This window comes from Sitophilus oryzae, unplaced genomic scaffold, assembly GCF_002938485.1.
Source record: "Sitophilus oryzae breed Bouriz unplaced genomic scaffold, Soryzae_2.0 scaffold_809_pilon_pilon, whole genome shotgun sequence".
In the NCBI taxonomy this organism is placed as follows: domain Eukaryota; kingdom Metazoa; phylum Arthropoda; class Insecta; order Coleoptera; family Curculionidae; genus Sitophilus; species Sitophilus oryzae.
The window spans coordinates 1,671,490-1,699,173 of NW_022147427.1; the positions used below are offsets into that span (position 1 = coordinate 1,671,490).

General features: G+C 30.3%; 1 pseudogene; it reads right to left on the reverse strand.

Moving 5' to 3' along the window:
* Window positions 1-27,684, reverse strand: part of LOC115888945 — an 82,611-nt pseudogene that overhangs the window by 32,321 nt on the left and 22,606 nt on the right.

Below are 27,684 nucleotides of genomic sequence, written 5' to 3' on the forward strand. Positions count from 1 at the left end.
TTCAAAAAACATGTGCCATCTCTCGTGGGGAGATTCCTCACGTTAAAAATAAGGTTTATTTTTTATATCAACATAAGTTCAATGCTGTTTTGTTTCTTACTTACTTAAATAAAATACTTACTGATAAAAGAGTTAAATTATTTCCTTCTTGTGTATTTTTTTCGATTTATTATAGTTTTCTTCCAAAGTGCTTTTAGTGATTTGAATGAAATTTTGAGGGTGAAAGTTATTATAAATGCTACATATTTTAATGGTAAAAAAATGTCGACAGATTTACCATGGACCTGCATGTAGGTTATCACTAGAATATTTTTCTAAAAAGACATGTGCCCCACTTAATTCTTTCTCTTGTCAGCAAAATTGTGTAGGCCCTTTAATGGCGATTAAACCTTGTATTTTGTCTATTTTGATCTCCTTGATGAGATAAATGCATTGTTATTAATCAGAATTAAAATAAAAATAAAATTTATTTCATCAAGGAGACCGAAATAGACAAACTATCAAGAGACATCTTTTGATCAGCAAACCAACACAATTTTGTTAAAAAGATAAAAATAAGCCAAATATTCTAGTGATAATCCCTATTTTTTATCATTAAAATATGTAACTTTTACCCTCAAAATTTCATTCGAATCACTAAAAGCACTTGGAAGAAAATTATAATTAGTCTTATTTTTAGGTAAGGTATCTCCCAACGAGAGATGGCACATGCTTTTTAAAACACCCTGTATATTAGGATTAGATGATTGACGCTTTATCGTTAATAAATGTTTAACTAATTGTGTAGGTTGACAGCAGAATTTTACTTAAATTGATATAATAATCGAAGAATGGACTTAAAGATACCATCTCAAATATATTATTTAATCGTGTAATGAATATAATCTGTGTTAATGCCAATTTAAGAATATTTGTACTATCAGAAACTAGTACGTCTCAAATAAAAATGATAAACCAAATTAAATATAATCAAGTAATTAAAATCAACTCAATCACACAACTGAACTGAACATAACGGGAAATAATGAGGCCGACTTGCTGGGCTTACCTCGTGGAGAGACTGTGTTTTGGTACAATTTTGCGACAAATGGCAGTCGGCATAAAAGTTTTAGAAATAAAATTCAGTCCAATTTAAACACTAAACAACATTACTGGATAATTTTTACAAAATATGTTAAATCATACACGAATACTTCTTAAAATACTTACCATCATGAACAAAACATTATTATTCAAAACAATCTACTAATTTCTAATATAACACTAGCTATACTATTTAGAAATTCTCTAGTTTCTTGTTTTACCTAGAAGTTCAATATACATTTATTCCCAAAAACAAATGACTAGCATAAAATATTAATATTGCATATGTAAATATGCAAAATTCTTCGGTGGTATGTATATTTAATTGAAATATTTTGTTATTAAAAAAAAGGAATTGGAACCATCTAGATGTCCGAGTTATTCAAATTAGTATTAACATTAAATTATTTTAGTAAAGTTCTAAACGTATAAAATGCTTTTTACTTGCCATATATTGCCTTAATAACAAATTATGTAGCACATATTTGTATATTTTAGCATACCTGGTACGTCTCAAAAGTTGCTCACCCCCTATAACTTTTTTATTTTTTCAGATAAAAAAACGAGATTTGATATGTTAGTATATGACATAAATTAGAATTGGTTGGCATATTAAATTGTTGGCTGAGCCTTCCTGTTTCACTCGGTATTTTGTTACTTTATTCGATAGAAAATGACACTCTGAATAGAATGACATATCATATGTCAACTTTTGACATTTTTGCATATGGTTTATTTGAAATTATAACTTGCGGTTCGTAACGAAAATTTGACTCGAAATACCAAGTGTGTGTACCAAATTATTCGTAAAAAATGCTTTTTCCAAATATGCTAATGAGCCACCCTTGTTCCATTTGAAAAAATTGAGATACGATTAAAAAACAATTTGGGCATCTTTTAACCGGCCAGAACAAGACACAAAAAACCTTAGATAATCAAATCTATTTTTCTAAGACTCTTTGATTAAAAATTAGTGTTTTTAATATCAACCTCCAGGAAGGAGAAGTATTGGACGACCAATACAGTTAAACCTAAACCGAAAATTTTGAGTGTCATTTTAAATCGAATAAAGTAAAAATATATCGAGGGTGCCATTTAAAAATCAAAAGTTATAGTCATTTCGGGTGAAACAGGAAGTGACCAAAAACAATTGAATACGTTAATCAATCATATACGTCATCAATCTATGTCATATACCAACATACCAAATCTCATTTTTTTTATCCGAAAAAATAAAAAAGTTATAGGCGTGAGCCACTTTTGAGACGCACCCGGTATATAAGATACAGTTTTACTGTTGTTAAAGCACATCCATTTTTACAGAAATGCACTAATTTTATATCACATCAAATATATTACCTAAATACAAATTAGTAAAAGACAGCCTTGAGCTAAAGAGTTTATATGAATATATACATATGATTGAGTGGGAGGCAATGATAAATTATTAATAATTATCTTCAACTGACATTTTCTTTACTTTTGAAAATTGATAATCAGTAACATATTTGTTCAAAATTTTGTATAAATCTTTAAAATTAAAGACAATGTCAATTTGAAATGATATTTTCTTTCACAATTTATACGAATAGTAACATACCCTGTTTATACCTTAAAAAAAGGCGTCAGAGTTGACTTTGAAACAAAGATCGCTATCATTTTATATTTTAAATTAAATTGTGAATGTCATCGATACTCATTTCGATCATACGGTATTCGGTTATTAAAAAATAAAAAATCATATTAGATAGTTTATGATCGAAAAAAAGGCATCCAGTTGGCCTGGAAATGACGATCGATAACATTCCTCAAACAATTTTACATATAAAATCACATCGATTTTCGTTTCATAGCCATGGCTGACATCGTTTTTTTCTCGGTCATATTATACCTATCAATGGTAATACCTGTTAGAAATAAATGTTCATTCTTCATATAAACTATTTTGCTTAAGACATAGTCTCCATACCAAAATATCATATTAACAAAAACGAGTATATCACAACTTAATAAATTGTGAAGAATCACCAACAATATAAATATATGTATACTGAGTAAGAACACCTCAGTGTAGATATAATGATTAACTAAAAACAACTAAAAAACAAAAAGGTGCATAAAATAAATAAATTTTAATATTAACCACAGAAGACCACCATACCCACAAACATAACAAAAACTCTACATTAGGTGTATTGTTATTTCAAATCACCGCCTTACATTTTAACAAAAAAAAAATAGTAATAAAAAATTGCGCAAAAATATCTCCAAAACACAGTCTTGATTCACCACAAAAAGTCTATAAAGCAAAATTACCGTAGAGCTAGCTGACAATACGGTATGTTTTACTTACTGGGTAACATCCCTGTATTCCATTGGTCGGTGGTATATTTTTTTAAGTGAACAACAGAAAAAGTGCAGTTAAATAAAAATTGAACTCAACTTAGATAGTAGTCGCATACACACATCAATTTTATATTAATATCATATATAAATAATTTATTAGGTAAATTCCTTCAAATTTGATCTACTCCCGTATTATTATCCAACAGTAAATAATTAATATTTTTTTAAACTGTATTTATATATCCTTTAATCAAATATGTAATTAAACTTTTATCCTATTTGCTTATTAATTATAAGTAGGTATTGAGTTTATTTATATTAAAACTTACTCTGTTTTAAAAAGATCAATACTATATTAAAGTGGTTATTTATGCACCGAAGTTTTAATAGGGGCTGATGGGCATTATTGCCTACTAATAACACCCATCGTCACGTCATGGGCATTATCAAACTTGGTGGTACATACAAGATTTTATTCTTCACTTCATCACTATACATCAAAGGTCTTAGTAGGACAATCTTGTCCGGAGGTCGACCCATATCACTGATAATACCCATATTCATACAATAGACATACAACATTTTATTTTTTCTTCGTCGTTATTTCAGTACTTTTTGAAAATATTTAATATAAAATGATATAATAAAAAAAATGGTCAAATTCTTATTGTGCATGGTAAACTATGCATCGTGATGTCGAAATGTTTCTGGGAACTAAACCTGGGAACAAAATCTATATTAAAAAGGTATTATAGATCATAGTATTTCTTAATATAGATCTTAAATCCCATGAGCATTATCCGTTTATTTACGAAATTAGAGTCTTAACAATAATGCTCACATAATAAAGTTAAAATTAGCTATATAACAGTATGCGATGCACGCAGACAAAAAGCATACTCCTTAAAGACATATATTTGCTTATTAGATCATAATTTCACATTCATAATTTGTATATTTTTCAAGTAGAGTTCAAGTTAAATCATATTCAACGGTATATCTATAATAAACAGTAAAGTAACCAAATATGGAATATAGTATCTCTAATATGGAATACCGCCATTTCTCTGAAACGAATATGTCAAATCGCAAAAAACAGTTATTTTTAATCTCTTTCTATCATTATACTCATGTGCAGGTGTTGTCTTGTCGTTCAAACAGGCTTTGTGGCCAGGATGAGAGTGTTTTCTTTCAGCGCTATAAAAAGAGTTTTTAAGGTACTCAGTAAGTATTTGTTGATGCGTGACTGGAAAGAATATTGTATATTATGACAACGCATTTATTACATGTTTGTTTGAATGTTTTATGTGTATTTACTTGTCTCAATATGCTTAATAAAAAAATATCATATACGTTTTGATTAGTATGAAGTGTTTGTTTTATAGTGTTCCATATTTGGGTACCTATTCCATATTTAGGTGCTTTTATATTCAATTTGTTTCTGAAGCAAAAATGTGATACTTTAAATTAATATCTGTAACACAAAACAGTTATTAAGATATGTGCAACAGTATGACTGATAATAACTAAGAATAGGAATTTATTAATACCTTTTTTATATAACATAAAAACTAAATGGTATCCCATGTTTGGTTACTTTCTTGTATCAGAGAAGATTTTAGTGATTTTAACGAAATAAATTAAAGCCAGTTAAACGACAGGATATATGAAAATGTCAGTTAATTCACAGATAGACGACAGAAGCCAAAAATGACAGTAACTACATTTAGTTTCTGTCATTTTTTGGATGTTGTCTGTAGAAAGTTTCTCTGACTCGTTAAACAGATTTTATATACATCTTTAACAGAGTAAAGAAACTGTAACCCACTTTAATATACAGGGTGGTCCGAACTGTATTCCGGAAACTTCGGCAGCATATTCTGCAGATAAAAATAAGGAAAAAAGTTCGTATAAATTTATATCCTAAAATTCTTAGTTTTGGAGATACAGGGTGTAGAAGTTTTATTTTTATTTTGATTTTTTTTAATAATTTCTGAAGTAAAGTCAATATTTCGATGAAAGTTGGTGTCTGGGTTTTTTTTTTGACATGAGAAATTTAATTTTGATGTCAATACGACCCCAACTTGTAGAGGGCGCCACCTAGATATGTTTTAACTGGTTTAGAGAGTGATAACTTTTTGTCCGTGCTTGTATAAAACTACTGAGTAAAAAATTACACATTTACGATGTTTTTTACGTAAAAATGTCACTTGGTAAAAATCGCTACGAATAATGCTTCTCGAGATATTTGGAATCGAAATGACATAAATTAAACATGTTGACTAAATACATATTTATTAGACTGAAATCATAAATTTGAAACATTTATGTGCCAAAAGTTCAACAGAAAGTTTTTATCATCATTTTTTTGAAGAAAAATTTAGGATTAATTTAAAAAAATAAGAACTTCCCAAATTTATCATTTCAGTCGAATAACTAACTACTCAACATGTTTGTTTTTGTTAATAATGACATGTATTGACTACTTCCATTCTAAATATCTTGAGAATGGTTGCTCGTAGCAATTTTTACCAAGAGACATTTTTTACGTACAAAATTACGGAGATGTATAATTTTTCACTCGGTAGGTTTTATACAGGTACGGACAAAAAGTTATTACTCTTCAAAACAGTTAAAACACATGTAGGTGGCGCCCCTTACAAATAGGAGTCATATTGACATCAAAATCAAATTTCTCATGTCAAAAAACTCCCAGACGCCAATTTTTATCCAAATATTCACGTTCACGGAAAAATCGAAATAAAAATGAAACTTGTACACCCTATATCTCCGAAACTAAGTAATGTAGAACATACATTTATACGTACTTATTTACATATGTTTATCTGCAGAATATACTGCCGACGTTTCCGGAATTCAGTTCGGACCACCCTGTATTTTCGAATAGTGGTAAACATACAGAATAATTCAGTGAATTATGACACTTATTTTATTAAAGCCTGTATTCAGAATTAAAAATGAACTGTTTGGATGTATTGCAGTTTACTTGTGCAATTCCACAAAGATTCCCACCTAAATTATATTACAGATATATCCACTTAATAGAGATTAGATCAAATTTTGTTTCTTGGTACTTTTTAACCACTATAGACGTTAGAGAACAGTGACGAAAAGATGTGTATACGCAAATAATTATCAAACCAAAAATAAAACAGTAAGCAGGCAAAAAGGCATGCAAAGATCGTATTTATATAAAGAAAACTAAAAAAAGAAAAACTTGAGGGCAGGTCGGGAGCAAGGACGTGCATCAAAAAGTCTTTCTCTTCTTAAACGACCTTCAAAAACCGGTTAGACGTTTAATTTGCTTCGTTAGCTTTCGTTTTTGTTAGTTTTCGGTTTGTAGCGCCGCCCCATACACAGTACAAAAATGTCACAATGTTAAAGAAAGTACCCGACCAATACCAAAAATAATTTATAAATTTTATTTAATTTTTGAAAAAAAATAGATGTTTTATTTTTGGTCGGGACTTTCTTTAAGATGACAGGGTGTTTTCAAAAATACAGATTCTCCCCTGTCATCTTTCGTGTTATTTGTTAAAAATACTATCGACGTAAAAATATTAGTATATATCTAGCCGTGGCACTTGCAAAAATCACTCAAAAATCACAAAAATCACACAATCAAAAAATATCCGCACCAGTCACAGCAGCTAAATTCAACTGTAGCAAAAAGTAGGTTTTAGTTAATAAGATTTTTTTTAATGAAAAGAAAAAATATATAGCTACCAATGTATATTTTAGTAAAAATATCAACAACACTCAACAGAGAAATTTTTGGTTAAATTTAAACTGTTTTATTTTTGTTATTTTTAGCCCTATTTGCATGATTTTTTTAGCAAACTGTATATAATTATATCAACTTGAATTCGTAAACTCAGTTTTTTGTAAACTTTAGTAATTGACATATTATACAGGGTTAATCGAGGGGTTGTTTTTTTATCTTAACTTTAAAACACCCTGTGCAATAATTTCGTGTGTACATTTTCCTAAAATATAATTTTACGGTAAGAACCATATCTCCTGAGCATTTTGCTTTTTCGATCACGTCAATGCATGCTTTGGTTAATTTTTAAGAGCGAAATGAACTGATCGCGATCAATTTGCAATTTTTTCAGTTATCATTTCTTTTGATGTAATTTTTTAAAAATACGAGATGGGTTTTGGTGACTATTGTCGTAACGTCATATTACGCTGCATCGGATAATCTACACTAAATTAAAAAAAAACGTTGAAGACTAACGATAACGGAAAAGACTAACGGTTTTAATAAACATTAATAAAAGACTAACGGTTTTAATAAACATTAATAACGATAACAGAATTAACGATTTTAAGGAAAACATCTGTAATACTGAAGTATACAAACTGAAAAAAAAAATGTAAAAAATACCCTAATACTTTGTATTGCTCCCCTGACTTCTATAACTGCCTTTATACGTTTGTTCATACTGTCATTGAGGCTGCATATATTATATTGCGTTGTTTTTCCATTCTTCTTTAAGGGCCAAGCGAAGTTCATTTAATAAAGCTGGTAACGCTTCGCGACCTCTAACCCTCCTGCAAAGTATTTCCCAAACGTCGAACATGATGGGCAGTTCATATTAGTATATAGTTCACAATAATCACCAAAGCTGCCTTGTCATATTGAAAAAAAAACTTCAAAAATAAATTATAATTGAAAAAATTGCAAATTGTTGGTGGCATGTTCATTTCGCTCTTAGAAATTAACCAAAGCATGTATTGATATGATCCAAAAAACAAAATGCTCTGGAGACATGGTTCTGACCCTAAAATTATATTTCAGGAAAATTTACACACGAAATTGTTGCACAGGGTGTGTCAAAATTAGGGTAAAAAAACAACCCCTCGATTAACCCTGTGTAATATGCCATTTACTAAACTTTATAAAAAACTGAGTTTACAAATTAAAGTTGATATAATTATATAGAGCCTGCTAAAAAAATCATAAAAATAGGACTAAAAACAACAAAAATATAACAGTTTAAATTTGGCCAAAATTTTCTCCGTTGCGTTTTTTTTGCATCTGAGTGTAGATACTTTAATAAATTACTTTTTTTTGCTAAATAGAAAAAATAACCTGTTTTATATCCAACAAAATGGTTAATCAACTTAATAAAATTAATATCAAATCAAACTATGCGATGTAATCGAACATAAAAAATTAAACAATATTAAAGAAATGTGTGTTGCTTTGTCATACTTTAGCTACGCTTCTGTGGATGACTGGACTGCGCAAAAAATCAAGTGGCGGCCAAAAATTGTTGATAGTTCATGGCGTTACAAAACAAAAAGACAGCGCTCCTTGCTACTCCAAAATATACAGAAAAAAATAGACAATCGAGTTGAAAAGGGAAAGCCAAAAGTACTATCGAATTTAGCTAGAAACTTTCTTATTCATTTTCTGTTAAAAAACAAACAGATTGTTTCTTTTTAATCTGCAGGAAAAACAACACATTTTACCTTTTACAGCACCAAATTTATGTGTATTTTAAAGTTAAATATATTTTGTTCTAGTGTTAAACTGATTTATAAATTAAAAATTAAAGTTTCCCATGTGCATATAAAAACCACGAAAATTAAAATGATTTTAAATAGTTTTGGCGAATGAATAAAAAATGAAGCTTAGGTAGTTACCTACAAAATTGGTCCTTATCAGCTTTTATGTAGAAATAGTAGTTTTCCAGACGTTACGCCTCGAAGATCCCTTAATTTTCTCTTAAAAGTCTTAACGCTCCGGAGACAGATTTTATAAGGGTATAATTGATAAGACAAATTGTTTAATAACTTGGCTAAAAATTAATATTTGTTGATAATTCAAAGTTCAATTAAAAGGTAGAATCAATAGCTATCACATTTTGGAATTTGTTTGAATTTTGTCATATTTTATGATAATAAAAAAACGGGCAAAATTTTTTGGCCGAAAGATTTTCAGATTTTTACAAACTTATTCATATTTTTAATAATAATAGCTTATTCGTCAAGACTTTTTTTGTGCGGGTGCCAGATATCACAAGCATTGTCATACACAATTTTATGTATATTTTATGTATATTACCACAGCCCCTAGAAAAGTAGGACGTCCCTTGGATGCTGATATTTCAGACTAAATAGTGAAGGTAGTTCATTATATCCGGGAAAATAGACAAGAACAATATACTCTGAAAGAGTTGCAAGGTATATAGGTAATTTTGAACTTTTATCATTGATTTCCAACTCCTCATTGATGTTTGTTACTTATAAATTTATTATGCAATTTAATTTTGTTTACGACACTTTCCGGAAACTCCAAAAAAGCGGAAAAGGCCACTCAAAAATAGTTGTTTTTTTATTTAAATGTGATTAAAAAATACTTCAAACTTTCTCAGTTGCTTCAAGAGACTTTAAGAACAACTGTTTAATATAAATATTGACAAATAAGCTATTATTAGTGAAAATATGAATAAGTTTGTAAAAATTTGAAATGTTTGCCCGGTTTTTTTATTATCATAAAATATGACAAACTTCAAACAGGTTCCAAAATGTGATAGCTGTAAAATGTGATCATTATACCTTTTAAATGAGCTTTGAATCATCAAAAAATATTAAATTTTAATCGAGTTATTAAAGAATTTATAACTATAATAATTATTAATCAATAAGACGTTTATGAACAGTGGCGGATACAGAGGGGGTCATTTCTTTATTTATTTATTTATTTCTAGTCGGAACACAAACAGGACAAGTCCCAAAATTAGTGTCCACAGCTTACATATAATAACTAAATACCAATAACAATAGTAATAACCAATTTTAAAATTATAATACTATTTTTCTTAAAATTATAATTTTCTCTATATATATATATATATATACACAAACTAAGTCAATATCAACACCAATATGTTTAAGATTTAAGCAAAAAAAATATGAAATGAAAACACTATGAAATAACAAGCAAAGGAATCGCGATAAGGAATACAATAATTATATATTAAAAGTAAACAATTAAATTATAGATATTAAACCATAGAAAAAAGGAATTAACTTATAAATACAAATTTACTATTCAGGAGTATAATAACTTGATATGGCTATACACTCACAAATTTTCGTTTTAATTTAGATTTTAAGGCAAACAAATTATCAGAAAAAAAATAAAAATCCGTGCAGTAGGAATTGGCAAACTCCAGCATTCTGTTAACTGGTGAATTGGCAGCACTATTTGTGTGAGAAAATGTCTTCTTGAAAAGGGAGGTGAATCTTAAATTTTTTGTAGGAACATTAAATGAAATCATAGACAAGAGATAAGGTGAATCGATTTGAGAATTTATTATTTTGTGTAATACTGCTATATCAGTAATTATTCTACGATGTTCTAAAGTTAATATATTAAATCGGTTGCACATAGACATATAAGAGTCGTTAATATTATTTTTATATCCCAAATATTTAACAAATCTTTTTTGCATCTGCTCTAGCCTATTTATATAAATATGGTACATTGGATTCCACACTGAGGATGCAAAGTTCAACTGACTGTATACATACGCATAATATAAAGAGAGCAAAGCTTTATTGCTGGTGAATTGTCTAGCCTGCCTGTTTATAAATCCCAGCATTCTAAATGCTTTAGAAACAATAGCCTCAATATGCTCGCTAAAAATCATTTTCCCATCAAAGAATACACCTAGATCTCGTGCTCCTTGTTTTCGAAGTAAATCAATGTCACCTAAGCTATAGTTATATACTATCTTATTGTGATTACGACTGAATGAGATCATGAAACATTTTACCGGATTTAGAAAAAGATTATTTTTCGAACAGTAATTCTTAAAATTGTCCAATACAGACTGAAATAAAAGCGCATCATTGATGTTACGAATTTTCATAAAAATTTCTAAGTCGTCCGCATATAACAAATAGTTGGAAAAATGAAAACAGTTTTTTATATCATTAACATAGATAATAAATAATAACGGACCCAGGTGACTTCCCTGTGGAACTCCCGATGTAGACTCATACGGGAATGATAGACTCTGAGCCACTGACACACACTGAGACCGGCCCGATAAATGGGGCCCTAAAATCTGTAATTTGGGTTAAATATTCGGCTTCTGGGTTAAAAATAGCACCCTAAAATACATATTCTACATTACTTTTGATTTGGGCCCTCCCTAAAATAAATTCCTGTATCCGCCCCTGCTTATGAAATATATCTCTGGAGCCCGTTAAGACTTGCAGAGAAAATTCAGGAACCTTCGACGCGTATATCTCGAAACTGCTAATTCTACGTAAAAAATGATAAGGATTATTTTTGTAGGGAATTACCTAAGCTTCATTTTTTATTTCAAGAAAAATTTTGTAAATTGCATATTTTGGCAGATATTTGCAAAAAACTGATTTTTCGGCCATTTGGCGCCACTTTTCGGCTAAAGCTGGCCGAGCTCGGTGTTACAATTTTTCCCGTAAAACTACTTCCCAAAGGGTAAGTACACAATCCACCTAAAAAGTCATGGTCGACAAATTACACGGAGACTTGGGCATTTTCATGTCCTTATTTACTGGAGTACCATGGATACTCTTAAAAATAGACTAAAAAGTCAAATGATCTGGCTAAAAATTGCTTAAAAAATCGCAAAAATCGGCACACTAAAACAAAATATATTGAACAAATCTCTCAATTTACACAGCTCAAATTTTACTAGCATTCTGCGTCTCATGTTCATGAACAATAATTATTTAGAATTATTGTCCTCAAGCTTTCCCTCTAGCAACTCGACCACTAAAAGAAAACAAAAACGAAAAAAAGTACGGAAAGAAATCGACGAAAGTACTGGTTAAACTTGTAATTGTATGCAAGGTGTGCCGTATAAACAAACTCATCGAATATAAAAGTTAAATAGAATTGGTGCAACTGGTCCCGTCGAACCAATTTGAGCAACTCAAATATAAGGTGCGCTGTAAATCATTAACAAAAAAGCTGCTAAAGAACATTCCATTATCGGTTTCCCACCATTCGGTTTATTACGATAGGTATTTTGATAGTTTAGAAAAAAATACAAGCAACACATTAAACTGAATATTAGTATTATGTTTAACAAATAATCCAGAGTAAATCTCTGACAGATTGATTTGTAAAATTGCACTTAAATATTAAAGAACAATTCGGAAAGTTTATCTCTTTCCGTCGTCGGAAGCAAAAAAAAAATACAAAGAATAAAGAAAAAAACTATTTAAAATATTTAAATTCAACTATTCGAGAACACTTTACTTTTTTAAAACAGATACGTCTACAAGAAACCGTTGACGTTCTGTTAAAATGACATTATATCAAGTTAAACTTCAAAATTAACAATTCTCCACAAATAATGTAATTTTAGACTCCGATGAAGGCCAAAAAAATGGTCTTAAAAAGGTAATTGAAAGGAAAATGATTTATTGGCCTAAAACCAAGAAGGAAAAGTATATAAAATCTAAAATATACTATAGTTTATTCACAATGCCTTAAATTAACATAAAATTATTTAAAGTAAAAAATCAGCCAGTTCAATTATAATTATGGTGATTGCTTGTATTTTTTAATAAATTCTACATTTCTTTGACTATCTGGGTGAGTACAAACAAACCAATGGAATATACTTTACGAAGATATGTCCACTCGTACCTATCAGTGATCCGGACATTATTTTTTGCATTTTTAGGCCCCCTACAGATTTTTTCCTGGAACTTTCGAGCACACTCACTCATCATCAAACACACTTTTTTATTAGTAAATCATTAGAGATCATCAAGGTTTTTATATTATAGAATATACCCTACTTATTCACAACAGTAGTTTGTCTTCCATCATTAAATTGTAAAGATAATAGATATTTATTTAGAGTGAATAAGTAGTTATTTAAATGTGGTAGAAATTTCAATCTTGTTATAAAATATAACTTCAAATTTTTTTATGTTTAAGTTTAAAATATCTAATTTTCTTTCTACCACACTTTTAGGTTTGCTTACTTTACTAAAACTTACTTGGGATATATAACTTTAAGATACTTACGTCCAAGGGTTTCTTCAAAATGATCCAGCCACTTTCTGGCTGGATTTCGAAGTATTCCAGATCGGCAGGGTTGGATCCAGCGCTGAGTGTGTACACAATGGCTCCGTTGTTGTCGGCATCTTCGTCGGAAGCGGAAACTCGAAGTATATTGGTGCCAATGCTGGCGTCTTGTTTCACATTTTCGACGTATTTCTAAAGATAGACAAAAGAACCGTAGTTTAAAATTGTTAAAATTTTATGTTTCTAAAAATCGCTTATGATGAGTTGCTTATTAGATATACACTTTATATTTTTTTAGTGTAGTCAAAACGACATTTTGTTGTCTCTCTCCAAATTTACAAATTTCTATTCCGTTCTAAGAGACTTTGAAATAACATGAAAATGTTTGAATTTTTTTTAAGTCCTAAAAATTTTATGAATAACAATCTATCAGAGAATGAAAACGAAATTATATTACCATAATAAGGCTGTAAAATTCTACTAAATTTTCACGTTTTTTAAATTTTCTCTAAAACAGTATGAAAATTTGGAAATGTTAAAACGGGATGAACTATTTTAGACCAAGCAAAAATGAAGAATGCATTTTTCTCAAAATGTCAATAATAAAAAAGTTTTTCTTCGTGTAAGGTTAATCCGGGGACATACTACAGTTTTTTTCCTTTATACACATTGTTGTAGTGGATACGTTTTAACTGAATAGGTAAGACGTATAGTATGTGTAGATGGGGCTTAAAACATGTCAAAACAACTATAAAACATCCAATGAAAATAATTTTTTCATGCGTGATAAGGTTTAGGGACATAGGCACCCTAATTAATATGTTGCCCATTCTGAAGTTCCTAGCTAGCATTTGTATTGTTATTGAGTGGTATATTGGCAAATAAATTTTGAATAGTATCTATTCAGTATATTATCTTCAGAGCAATAAATATAAAACACTAAACAAGACAATACTGTTAGAAAGTGTCAAAAATAAAACGCAACTTACCCCGTCAATTGTACTAATACAACATAGAGTTTAAAACACCTAACGCAATACAAATTTTACAAAATTTTTTAAATTCGACTAAATTGATTTTTTTCAAAAACTATTATCAAAAATTTCGCACTAATTCTTTTAAATTTATCTTAAAACTAAATTAAAACACATAACATGCTTCTAAAACATGTCAGAACAACTTTAAAATATTTATTGACACTGACGTTTCCATGCGCGTTAGCGTTCAATTATTTCACAGCCAACTTTTTCGAGATTGAGCTTATTCCTTTGCTTATTTTTATTGTAGAATTTGGCTATTTATAAAACTAATACGTAAACGGCACTTTTTATCAAGCTTAAGCTAATAAGCTAATATTTCTTGTATTTTTGTACTTTAATATTTGCTATTTTTAAAAAAATGGTTTTTAACGCAAAAAATGGTTGTTATAGTCTTTGTTATAATATACACACATTAATTTTATTTAGTAATCCCCATAGATACAAACTATTAAATATATTAACACCATTTCAAGTAAAAAATATCACAATAGTATCTATTAATTATGGAGACATTATTTTTTATTCTATAATAGCCATTTATATTCTTAATGAGCAATATTACATAATATTATTATTATTTATAGATATAAATATATTTTATCAAAATTATAAAATATTTTATAGAAATAGCAATAGATATAAAATATTTTATCGAAAATTATAAAATGACGAATACTGAATGCTATGTTGGAAAGGAAAATAGCAAAAACCTTCAATAAATTAAACTATTTCATCTGTATTTTAAACAAAATATGAAAATAATAAAATATTAAGAACTTACCCATTTAATTACAGTGATACGATAATAACATGAATTTAAAGCATTACACATAATATAAATATTAAAAATACTTTGATTTTAATAAACTACTACTTGATTTTAATAAAAATTATACTTTGGCAAATTATTAACTGATATTTTCCGCTATTTTTTTTTTATTTGTCTTACAACTGTATCAAAATATATAAAAGAACTCTAAAACATGTCAAAACAATTTTAAAATATCGAATGACACTTATTGATTTTCCATGCGCGACAGGCTTAGGAATTTCACAGCCAACTTTTTCAAGATTACGCTTTTTGTCTTTTGGAGATGTTGATTAAAATTGTTATTTTATAAAATACACTTTATATCCAAGCATAATAAAAATATTTTACTTATTTACTCGTTGTATATACATATTATTTATTACAAAAATGGTATTTTAAATAGTTTTAACGTAAAAACTTTAATTCAAAAAATTTAATTCACCAATCGGTATATATTGTCAAACTGTAATAATTTATATATTTCATTTGTCAACATACTTTCCAATCGTAAATACAAAATATTTGCAAATCACTGTTACACCCACAAGCGTTAGAATATTCAATAAACAAATATTTGACTTCTGCCGGTTACCCATTTATTAAAATAGCAATGGATAAATTATTTTACTGGATAAATATTAGGGTATAACACAGGTTGGCTTAAAATATGTTTGCTATTTCAGAGAATAGATATAGAAACACAGTAAATAATATAAACCATGAAATATCCTACAGATCTGTTGAATATTGTGTTTGTTTCATCGCGTTATAATAAATCAGAACACATCAAATGAGAACAAATTCAGGCTCATTTTTATTATAGCTCTTTCTTTCACTATCATGTGAGTATTAAAAATGATCGAAACAGACAACATAGAGTATTTAATAGTGAAAAGAAAACACTATTTTTTTCATAACCAAAAATAGAACATTATTTTTTTTTAAACAAAAGACTAGGTATAGTCAAGACCAATGGAAGGGTCCAGAGGAAAAACTTCATAAGAGCCCATTTCTTAATTTTAGGATTTTACAATATTATTTATGTAGGTCTAACTGAGACCTACAAAATGTATAAACTCTGCAGAGCAATAAGTTGTTAAATCCTATGACATATGCCTATTAAAATATAGAATAAAGTAAAGTAAAGATTTCAGTTAACGTCTCCAGGCTCCTTTTGCTGCCAGGGCTAATCTGGACGGGGCCTACTTTGTTTACGCGGAATCCGAACCACGGTCCTCGACCATTTCATGGTCAATGGCCTACCGACTTGGCAAGTGTCCTGATAACTATCAGCCCTCCAGTGCTGTCCTGTAAAATCAGTCTACAGCCACAGATTAGGTATCCTATAAGTATACAGATAAAAATCTTGTCCCTAATTCGTGGTACGAAAATTGTTTTTTATGACGATGTGCAAACGAGTCAAATTTCCTGTGCGCAAAAATAAACTGGCGTAAAATAACAATAAACAGCGTAATAGAGAGATATCGCTAAACCGAATAGCGTGTATGGACGTTAATAAGGCCAGGTGTTATTTCCTTTACGTGAGGTGGTATTAACTCTCTTCATTTATAGTTATCAGCAGGGGGGTGACAGTAAACCGGAAAATTGGAAACAGTTCTGGCGCGGTCTTACCCAGGCAGAAAGCATGGCCTTCTAGACTGTCCTAGACAAAAATCTGAATATTTCTATATGATTTCTGTCAATTTCAGTTACGGAACATTTTTATGCACGTCGGCGTCCTCTTCTTTTGTCTGTGTGTCAGCCATGTGTCAACTCCCGAGGCCTCTGGCAAGGTCGGGAGTCATTTTAATTTTTGCCTTAGATTTGAATGAAAGTTTGTTTGTGATATTTCGGCTGAAATTTATAAGTACAAAGATGTTTTTTGATATAAAGTTCCTTGTTAACACTTTAATAAAGTATATATGATATTAATTACATGAAGAAAATGATGAAAACGACGTTTCTGCGTGTAGTAGGTATGGGCCATATTTTATGTAAAAATAGGTATAATAAATTAACTGTTTTTATATTTTTTTAGCTTTAGATCCAAGGATCTTGGGATATTTTTTACCAAGGATTTTACCGTATCTCTACTTTAAAGACTGATCGGTGATTTTGAGCAATTGAAAGCAAGTTACACAAGTTAATTATGATTATTGAACTATTATTAGCCTACAGCCTATATTAATTATCTACAAGATGAACAGAAATGCGTAATTACATATCACATAGGTACCTATTATGTATTTTCTTAGCAATAATGCTATGTATGTAGATTATTTTTAAAATACAAATGAGGTATATGTATCATATTTTTTATTCATTTTATTTTCATTCAAGTCCTGTTTGATTTAATTCACAACAGTCTTATGTACCTATATTTATGTTTTTTTTTACATATTTTTTTTGATTCCAGGTTTTGCGTGGGTTCCTGTTGTCTTTTTCCTGCTTCCAGTTAGTTTAACGCCCGTGAAGCTGTGAAAACATTTATTTATCTTCAAGTTTCTGTAAGTCAGTGCATTGTTACTTTACTAATTCACTTTAACACAGCATCTCTGATGTTATTTAAATATTTTGATATTGATACAGTAGTTTATGGGTTTATAGCTCTTTAATTGTGTTGATTTGCATATTTACATTGTTCTAAATTCCAAATAAATATTTTTTGAGTAATTTTGTTGTATTATTTACTACTAGAAAAAGTAAGAAGTATATTAACCCTCATTTAAACCTCCTGAACAGCCCGCCATTAAAAACCGGAAACAGAAATAAATTTCATAAAATTGAAATTGTCATGTCAATGAAGTGTCTATGTCATGTCAAATGTCCCAGCCGCCATATCTGAAAATTAGTTACCCAGGCAGCCACGCTGTTTCCATAATTTAACATTGACTTGACCCTTCTTCTTGTATTTATTATTTTATGGTTATCAGATCGGAAAGAATTCTGATCGCGTCGCGTCCGCTATTTAAACTTAACCTAACTTTGAATTTAAAACTTTGAAATTGTTTTGTTTACTAGGTATTTTAAAACTAAATGGCTAAAGTGCTTATTTCCAGTGCTTTATTGTTCAACGTCTGCCAGTGGGTTTAGGGCAACAAGCAACAAATTCTCTTAGAAGGGCTAAGTCGTCATCTGCTGTAAACCTAAGACTCTTTATAGGTTCTTTAGTATTGGAAGAGGTGGAATCCATATTTTGGGCCATATTTATTTAATTAAAACTAATCCCAGCTACTTAAATATCAAATTACCTACCTAATAAAACTAAAGCAATAATTCAAAACAATTCAAACATAACCTAAAATAAAAGATCTCGCCGGCCGGCTCCGGTTGTCGAATACCCGCACATGCCCATTTAAGCAATTTTTAAACGTTATCAGAGGTTATTTAGAAAGAGCGCTTGGTGTAATTGATCCGCAAATTACGTCAGGCGGTAACGTTATTAGCGGGTGTTGCGTTAAATATTGACTCGCGCATATCGTAATTATAACTAATGATAAGGTACGCGTAAATACTGGATGACGCTATTCGGTTTTCCGATATCTCTCTAATAACTGTGCCGGTCAGGCGCTGTGCACAATTTTAGAGGCCATAAGTAGGCGTGCTATGTGCGCAAACTAGTCACCTAACTAGTACCCGATTCCGAAAATTGGAACCACGAAAAACAATAAAGAAAAAACAAAGATTGTAATCTGTATAATCTGTGATAGTATATTAAATGTATAGAATAATATATTAAACATACGTACTCACAATTCATATGCTCTTAAATTTGTAATTAAAAAGCTAGAAACTATTAGCATACTCGTATTAATTTAAAAGCATAAATTAAGTGTAATCTCGACTGTTTAAAATATCTCTGATCTCTTTATAGAATAACGAAGTTCTGAAAATATACAATATATTATAGCTGTTATCTTTGCGAAATTACGGCTTAAGTTAAACACGGTTTTTGTTTTAGTAGGATATTTTCCTCGTTTCGCTGGGTAAAATAATATATAGTCAAAAGTAATATTAGCGGCACCTCTAATACGTGAATTTCGGAGAGCGTTTAGCGCAAAACGTGTAAGCCTCTCGTGTAAATGAGATCCGGAGACTTGTTCCCCTTATTTTGTTGGATTTGCTTCGTTGAGTAATCGGTTTAAGTTCGCCGCCTACATCGAATTTTACAAAGATACACACACAGAGATTCGCAAAATTAAATAATACGAATTATATATAAATGGATAAAATGGATATTTTTTCAAACTGGTTTTGGGACTATAAAGTATTTGAATAATAGTCTAAGATCAGGCTGCAAGATTAGTACGTTCATCATGTAGTTAATCAAAAACTAATTTTTACACATAATATATTTACAAATGAATACACTTTTAACAAGGTACCAATAAAATGTGTAATTAAAATAATATTAATTATTGATCTTCGGGCAAAAATATTACTGACTTGTGTTTAAAATAAAATAGAATCTACTACACAGAAATGTAGAACAGAAACAGAAATAATAGATTTTGATCCCATACTACATAAAATTTATATAGTATAAGATTGAGACAGATACTCAGATATTGTCCCTAACATCTATTACCTCATAAAAAATCAATAAAATATAATTGAGGAGTGGAAAATGCTAATGATTTTTTAAATTAATTTTCTCACCTGTCGGTCAAACAATGGTGGATTATCGTTAACATCCGTTATCTCCACTGTAAAGGAACAAACGCCCTCTAGACTAGGTTCGCCCTGGTCGGTGGCCTTCACAGTGACAGATACAAACTTGCCGTCGTCTCCTTCCCTGTCAAACACTTTGTTCGTCGACACTTCGCCAGTTTCTTCGTCCACGGTGAACTTAGTGCCTTTCTGGTTAGGCTGCTGTACAATGGAATACTTGACTTGGCCGTTGACGCCCTTGTCTTCATCAGTGGCATGAACCTAAAATATATTGCATTATATGAAAAAATCATAAAAAAATTCAAAATTTTATAAACAAACAAACATTTGATTAACCAATCAAAAATGTCGATGACATACCAAGAATGTACAACTTTTAAGAAACACCTCAATGTAGTATTGATTTGGGAAAGCTAGGCTAGAACCGGAGGAACTATGCTCCCATCCTATCAAGGACCTGCATAAGCTAGTGCAGGGCACAGGGATAGGAGAATGGGTGAAGATATAGAAGGGGACAACAAAAGAATTGGAAAAGAGAAACGTCTGCTCAACAGTTAAAAGACCATACTACCCAAGCAGCATTTAGACGTCGGGACAACGTTGTGTCACGCGACCAAACGTCGGGGCGCAACGTCGGCACAACCTCGTGCCAACCCTAGTCTGCACTAGTTTGGAGAATATTTTTTGGGTCGAAACGACGTTGGATACCGACGTTGGCTAGAAGCCTAATTTAGTACAAACTGCAACGTTTAAAATCCTAATTCACAGAAATACAAAACTAATATGGCGTCTAAGTCGCGTTTTATATTAAATTGGGATAATTATAGTAAAAATATTATTTTTACGATTTAGTTAGAGACATATGTCAGATGGCAGTGAAGGAAAACAAAAGAAAAGTATTTAAGTGTGGAGGATGTTTGAAGATCATAATTAGTGAAACGCTTTAACCGACTCTGTAACTCGATACCCAAGGCAAAAAAGTTAAACGCCAACAACTTTATTGATAAATGTATTGTTTCTACTTTGAAAAATACTAATGGGCCTTAAAATTAAAGAAGTTTTAAAAATTTTCTTGAATTTTTTTTTAGTAAAATGAAAATAATTTATTCGCAGTCGAAAAAATTGTTTCCGCGTGTTTTTTAGGGTCAAATATTTCAAGTTAATGGATTCAAAAAGCAGGAATTGCTATTTTAGGAACGAAATATTTTCTTATTTAACAACATGGCGGTTTTCACTTTGTTGTTTTGGAGATTAAGATGGAGTAGTTCGAGTAGTCGCATACTGGACTAATAAAGTCGCAGTTCGGCCTTAACAGGTAGTATACTAGTCGCAAGATTGCCTAATTTAGTCATCCTAGAATCTAGCTTGTGCCGCCCTCTATAATCTAAATAAACGAGGGAGTGGATAAACTATCGGTAATATATGTCGATATATATTTAAATTTAGTTTTTTATGTACCTTTCTTATGTCCCATTTTAATTAAGTTTTTTTTATAAAAACAAAAACAGCACTGAACTGTCTGACTGAACAGAACAATGAAGTGAAAATTTAAGATTTAAGGTTATGGTTCAATACAGTTGCATAAAGGTAGTGACTCGACGTCCTACCAACGTAAGAATAAGGAAATCTAAACAACGTTGGAATTAGTAAAACAGACGACGTTTGCATAACGTTGGAATAGGTCCTGAAACTGACGTCGGAAAACTTTATATTGTCCAACGTTGTAACTACGTTGTCCGAATCACCTAAAGATCACTTAAGCAAAAAAGGTTACAAGACAACGTTTATTCGACGTCGCAGAAGCTTCTACTTTGCTGTAGTACTAGTCCAACGTCGGCACAACGTTATAAAAACGTTTAAATTTATTTTAATACCCAAGGTAGGGAGCTAACTATTTTTTGTAACTAATCCAACGTTGTGTTTAGTAAACATGTGGTCGCAAGTCGTGAAAATGCTACTTGGGTATAACATTCTATATTGATGCCTCCAAAACTAAACCAGGCGCACCTACCTCAGTATCCTTCGAGCAGTAATTTACGCTATCGAAAGATGTGTACAATTTTTCTTAGATAAGAACTATCGGAAACAAGAAATAATCATCTTCTCCAATAGTCAAGCAGCCTTAAGAGCCATCGATTCAGTAACCATCAGTTCGAAGTTGGTTAAAGGATGCATAGAGAAGCTGAACAAATTAGGCAAAGAAAATAAAGTACGATCTAGATAGAAAAGGAACGAACACTACACTAACTCGACCAGATTAAGCTAAAAATGTTAGAAAGTAATAATTAATGTATTTTCTACAATTTTAGAGAATTTTATTAATTTATTTTATTATTTATAGTGACGTTTTCTGAAGCTGAATAAGGATTATCAATATATAATCCTATAAACTGACTTAAAATTTAAAAAAAAAATGTCAAAATGTACATAAGGTGTACTTTATTTTTGTCTAAAAAGCCAAATAATATTATGTTCCTAGTTAAAAATTTAGAAACCTTTTAGGTAAATAGATACAATAGCAAAATAAAACACTAATTCGCGGCAATACAACAAAACACTTTAATTTTGCACTGGACGCGCGTTTCGCTAACCATGTTAGCATCAATGCCTCGCAACTAAATGGCCCAGCAGCTGATGCAATTTATACAAAATCCTTCTTCTTCATGTTAGCATCATCAGCAGATGATTAAAAGTTTAATCATGATGCTTAGAAATGCTAAAATGATGCTTAAGAGATAATTAAAACTTTAATCAAAAGTTCTAATTATCTATCAGACTCACTATCTCTAATCTATCAGTTGCTGATGATGCTAACATGGTTAGCAAAACGCGCTTCCACTGCAAAAGTAAAGTGTTTTGGTGTATTGTGGCAAATTACTGTTTTATTTTGCTCTTGCAACACCAAAGGTTCAACTTTTATAGTAAATACAATACATAATTTTAAATCTAAAAAAACGTTGCATTTAAAAAAAAATTGACTCATAGCATTTTAAATATTGCGATATTGGTTATGCCATAAAAAATACTCTGTGTAAGCTAATATGAGTTTTCCTTCAACGATTTTCACAGATTTATTCTGTTATCCTTGGTATTAGGACAATATAACTAAGCATTAATAAATTTAAAGCCAGTTCAGGCAAATTTAAATTCAGAACCACTTTCGGATATACTGTTTTTATCCGTAAGTTTCAGTAAATAAGAAATAGCACGGCAACACCGCATAGTTCTTTCAATAATACAGTGTAATATACTCAGAATTTACAATTGAGAAAAAACTTAAAAAAAAACTTAAATATTTTTAGTATATACACCTCCTTTATAAACCCTGTAACATTTGTATAAAGTAGTTTTTATCATATCTTCGTCAACAACGATAATATTGGTCTTCCTCGGGATAATGGACTCTAGTAGCTTTAATTAAATTACATAATTTTGGCTGACAAAATATTTGACAGATTGATTTTATTGAAAACACAATCTAATAAAAATATGTATTTAATTAAATTGACAGACAACTGTTATTTAAGTGGTTTATTCTCTTGCCAAAGAGAATTTAAGTTATTTTTTTATTTATGTCATATATTTTGTCATATAATCGAAAAAAAATGCGTCAAAGATGGCTGGAGAATGACAATCGATCATAATTTTGACGAGGTCAAGCCCTAAACGTCATTTCTTTGGCGGGTACTCTTCTTTATTTTCTAATGGCGCTTACTGCCAGTTAGCCTTAAGAAGGATGTATTTTATTTTTATATTGAGTAAAATGATTTTTAAATGGTGCAGCTTAAAAAATTCAAGAAAAAATATTTTTGTGGAAATAGATTTGTGTGTCTGGAAACTCTGGGATCTCGCCAAAATTATTATCGATTATAATTCCTCTAAAGTGGTGAACCTCTCCTGGTGAAGTGCTATGTCTGGTCCGTTTTGTTATATGGTGTGGAAGCATGGACACTGAAGGTAGCAACAATAAACCGAATTGAAGCCTACGAAATGTGAACCCTACGACGAATGCTAAGAGTGCCCTGGGTCGACCGTGTACGGAATGAAGACATTCTCAGAAGAGCTGGTCTGGAACAACGTGAACTCTTCGAAATCATCAAGAAGAGGAAAATAACCTATTTGGGACACATACTACGTGGAGAACGCTATCACTTTCAGCGTCTGATTCTCCAGGGTAAAATAGAGGGAGGCAAAAGGGGAATAGGTCGAAGGAAGCTATCCTGGCTGAGAAACATTCGTCATCGGACAGGCATACAGGACTTCCAAGCACTCCAAGTCGCTGCAGTTAACAGAACCATCTGATGAGGAAGAAAAAGATGAACGCCTACGCAGGAATCTGCACGGCACCTTAAGAAGAAGAATAATTCCTCAGCCCTCCTTGACGCCGTTTTTTTTTTCGATCACACGGTATAATTTCTAACATATGTACCTTAATAACGGGAGAACCGTTTGGCGCTCCTTCCTCGACCTTGGGGTAATAAGTTCCGCAGTCTTTGAACATGGGTTTATTGTCATTGACGTCAGTTATGAAAACCACCACCACAGCGGTACTGGTATGTATGGTAAGGTCTCCGTTGACGCAACATGCTCCATCGTCCATGGCAGTGACGTTCAGTTCATATTTATCACGATCCAGCGAGATGGGTTTGGAATGTAGACGAATTACACCAGTTATTTCTTCTATGACGAACTGACCTGAGTTTGTTCCACCACCTAAAATCAGGGAATTGGTTTAATATATTATTATTTACATTTTATTATTAAGTCCCTGAAAAAAAATTACGTGATATCAATTCTCTATATTATTACTAAAACACTTTGAAATAATCTTTTAAAAAATATGTTTTGTTATTTAAATAAGGACAGGGACATCTAATACAAATATATTCAAATCTGTCTTTTTCTCAGTCTCCGTAAAATTCGTCAACCAACACCTTGTATATTATTTTTCTTTTAAAGTGTTCTTAAAATTTTAACGGTTTAGCAGTTAGTCGCGTTATTATACCGCATGATCGAAAAAAAACGGCGTCCAGATGGCTGGGAAGTGACGAGCTATGACATTTCCCATATAAATTTACCTATAAAATGACAGCGATCTTCATTTCATAGCCATCGCTGACGCGATTTTTTCGATCATACGGTATTACATACGGCTCTTTCAACTGTAAATTTTTAATTTTGATCAAAGCCACCTCGTGATTTTTTGCCTTATATTTTATTACAGAAAGAAGAGTCATATTATGAACTTATGTGTGGGAACGGTCAATTATTAGGTAAAATATACAAGGTACCGCAAAATGTTAAATACAAAAGTTATAGGGTTTTTAAATGTCTAGTAGCTAGTAGTAAATTTAAGTATACAGGGTCGGTCATAAAGTTGTGGTACATCAAAATTTATTTTTTTTAAATGCACTTTATGACCGACCCTGTATAGTTAAATTTATTATTCGCTATAGACATTTAAAAACGCTATAACTTTTATATTTAACTTTTTGCGGTACCTCGTATATTTTACCTAATATAATCGATAGTTCCCATATCCCATATCAGCGACCCTGTATAATACTGTAATTATCTGAGAAACGGTTAAAGCTATAGGAATATTTTACATATAAAAAATATATTATATATATATATATATATATATATATATATATATATATATATATATATATATATATATATATATATATATATATATATATATATATATATATATATATATAGGTTGTAACACTGTATACCCCTTTAAATAATAATGGTGTACTACAGCACAATCTTATGATGAATCCAATTCCGTACAAAACAATGGGGGTTGCAATTTAGAACAAACTTACAACTTCATCATGACTTTTTTTGGGATATCCTGTATGCAACAAAATATATTTAGGATATGCACATTTTTAAACCACATTTATAAAAATTTAAACCACAACACCCAACATTTATATTAAACTTTTTTTCATATCTTTATCAACAAATTTGTCAACAATGATGATATTCGACTTCTTGGAGCTAATGGGACACCCGGTATAATAATAAAATACCTACCCCATATATTATTATCATTAGAATTAAGAATAAAGTTTTCATCATCTCTGTATTGTGATTATATATCACTACACTCCTTTTTATAGCTTTTGTATTTAAAGAAAACATTTTAAAGCTATATTTTTGGCAAAATTTTAATAACACACCTTGTACAATAACTAACTAAATAAAACTTACCGACTTTTAATAAATATAAGTTCAAATAATCCCATTTTTTCATCATAATTTTATACTACTGGAGAAATCACATGGAGAGGAAAAGCTTTACCGGTTAATAAGTATTTCAGAAACAAAATCAAGGGAGTAAATCACAAAAAGCGTACACTAATACCGAAAAAAAGTATTTAAACACGTGTTGCACACTGTATTTTTTCTATAATCGTAAAAACCAAACACAAAAAATAAACTTAAAAAATTGTTTGTATCGAAACTCTGACAAGTCGTTGCTTTGTTTCTATGACAACAATACCAATTGTTCAGCATGGCCGCCTTAACAATTTTTATATTCTTTAAACTGTGATAATACCTATTTGGAGCCAGATCCCATAAGAAATATATTGGAATTAATTTACTTGAGGAACCTATGTGGGGAACCGGTTTTTGTAAACAAATTTAGCTACTGGGATCAAGTGTGTAAAAAATTTCAGATACACTCGCAGAAAAAAATACTGTAATTCTTTACCATACAGTTAGATAATAATATGTATAACTATTAAGTATAGAAAAAAACACATTTAACGCACCGTAATGTTATGAGTATGCGTTTGTAAAATTATATAATACTCCTGATAAAAATATATTAAAATAGTCAACGAATAAAAACTTTATTTTTAAAATTATAGGTATTTAAATAATAATTATAATTAATCACCATTTACTGAAAATAATTCTATACAAGGTGGACCGAGTTGTATTCGGGAAACCTCGGAAGCATATTTTGCAGATAAAAATAAGTAAAAAAGTTCGTATAAGTGTATGTTCTAAAATGCTTCGTTTCTGAGATACAGGGTATAGAAATTTCATTTTTATTTCGATTTTTTTCAAATAATTTCTGAACTAATATCGATATTTGGATGAAAATTGATACCTGGGGGTTTTTTAATATGAGAAATTTGATTTCGATGTCAATATGACTCCTACATGTAGGGGGCGCCACCTACATATTTTTCAACTGTTTTGAAGAGTAATAACTTTGTGTCGGTCACTATATTACACTACTGAGTGAAAAAACATACATTTGTGCCTTTTTCCACGTTAAAAATGTGTCTCGGTAAAAATCGCTGCCTGCAACCGTTCTCGAGATATTTGAATTAATCAATACATGTCATCAATGACAAAAATTAAATATTTTCACTAGAAAGATATACTGACTGATTGACTGAACTAATAATTTTCGAGACATTTTAGTATCATAAATTTAACTGAAGATGTTTTATAATTTAAAAACAAAAGGTATGCAAGGCAAGGCTATCTCTAGTTAATATTAAATTTACATAAGTACAAATGTAGTTTTTCGCATCATTTTTCTAACTTTGCTGTCGTGAACTTTAATAAAAGAGAAATAATAATATAGAAACTGTCCTCATACCTAGGTTTATAGTTTAATACAC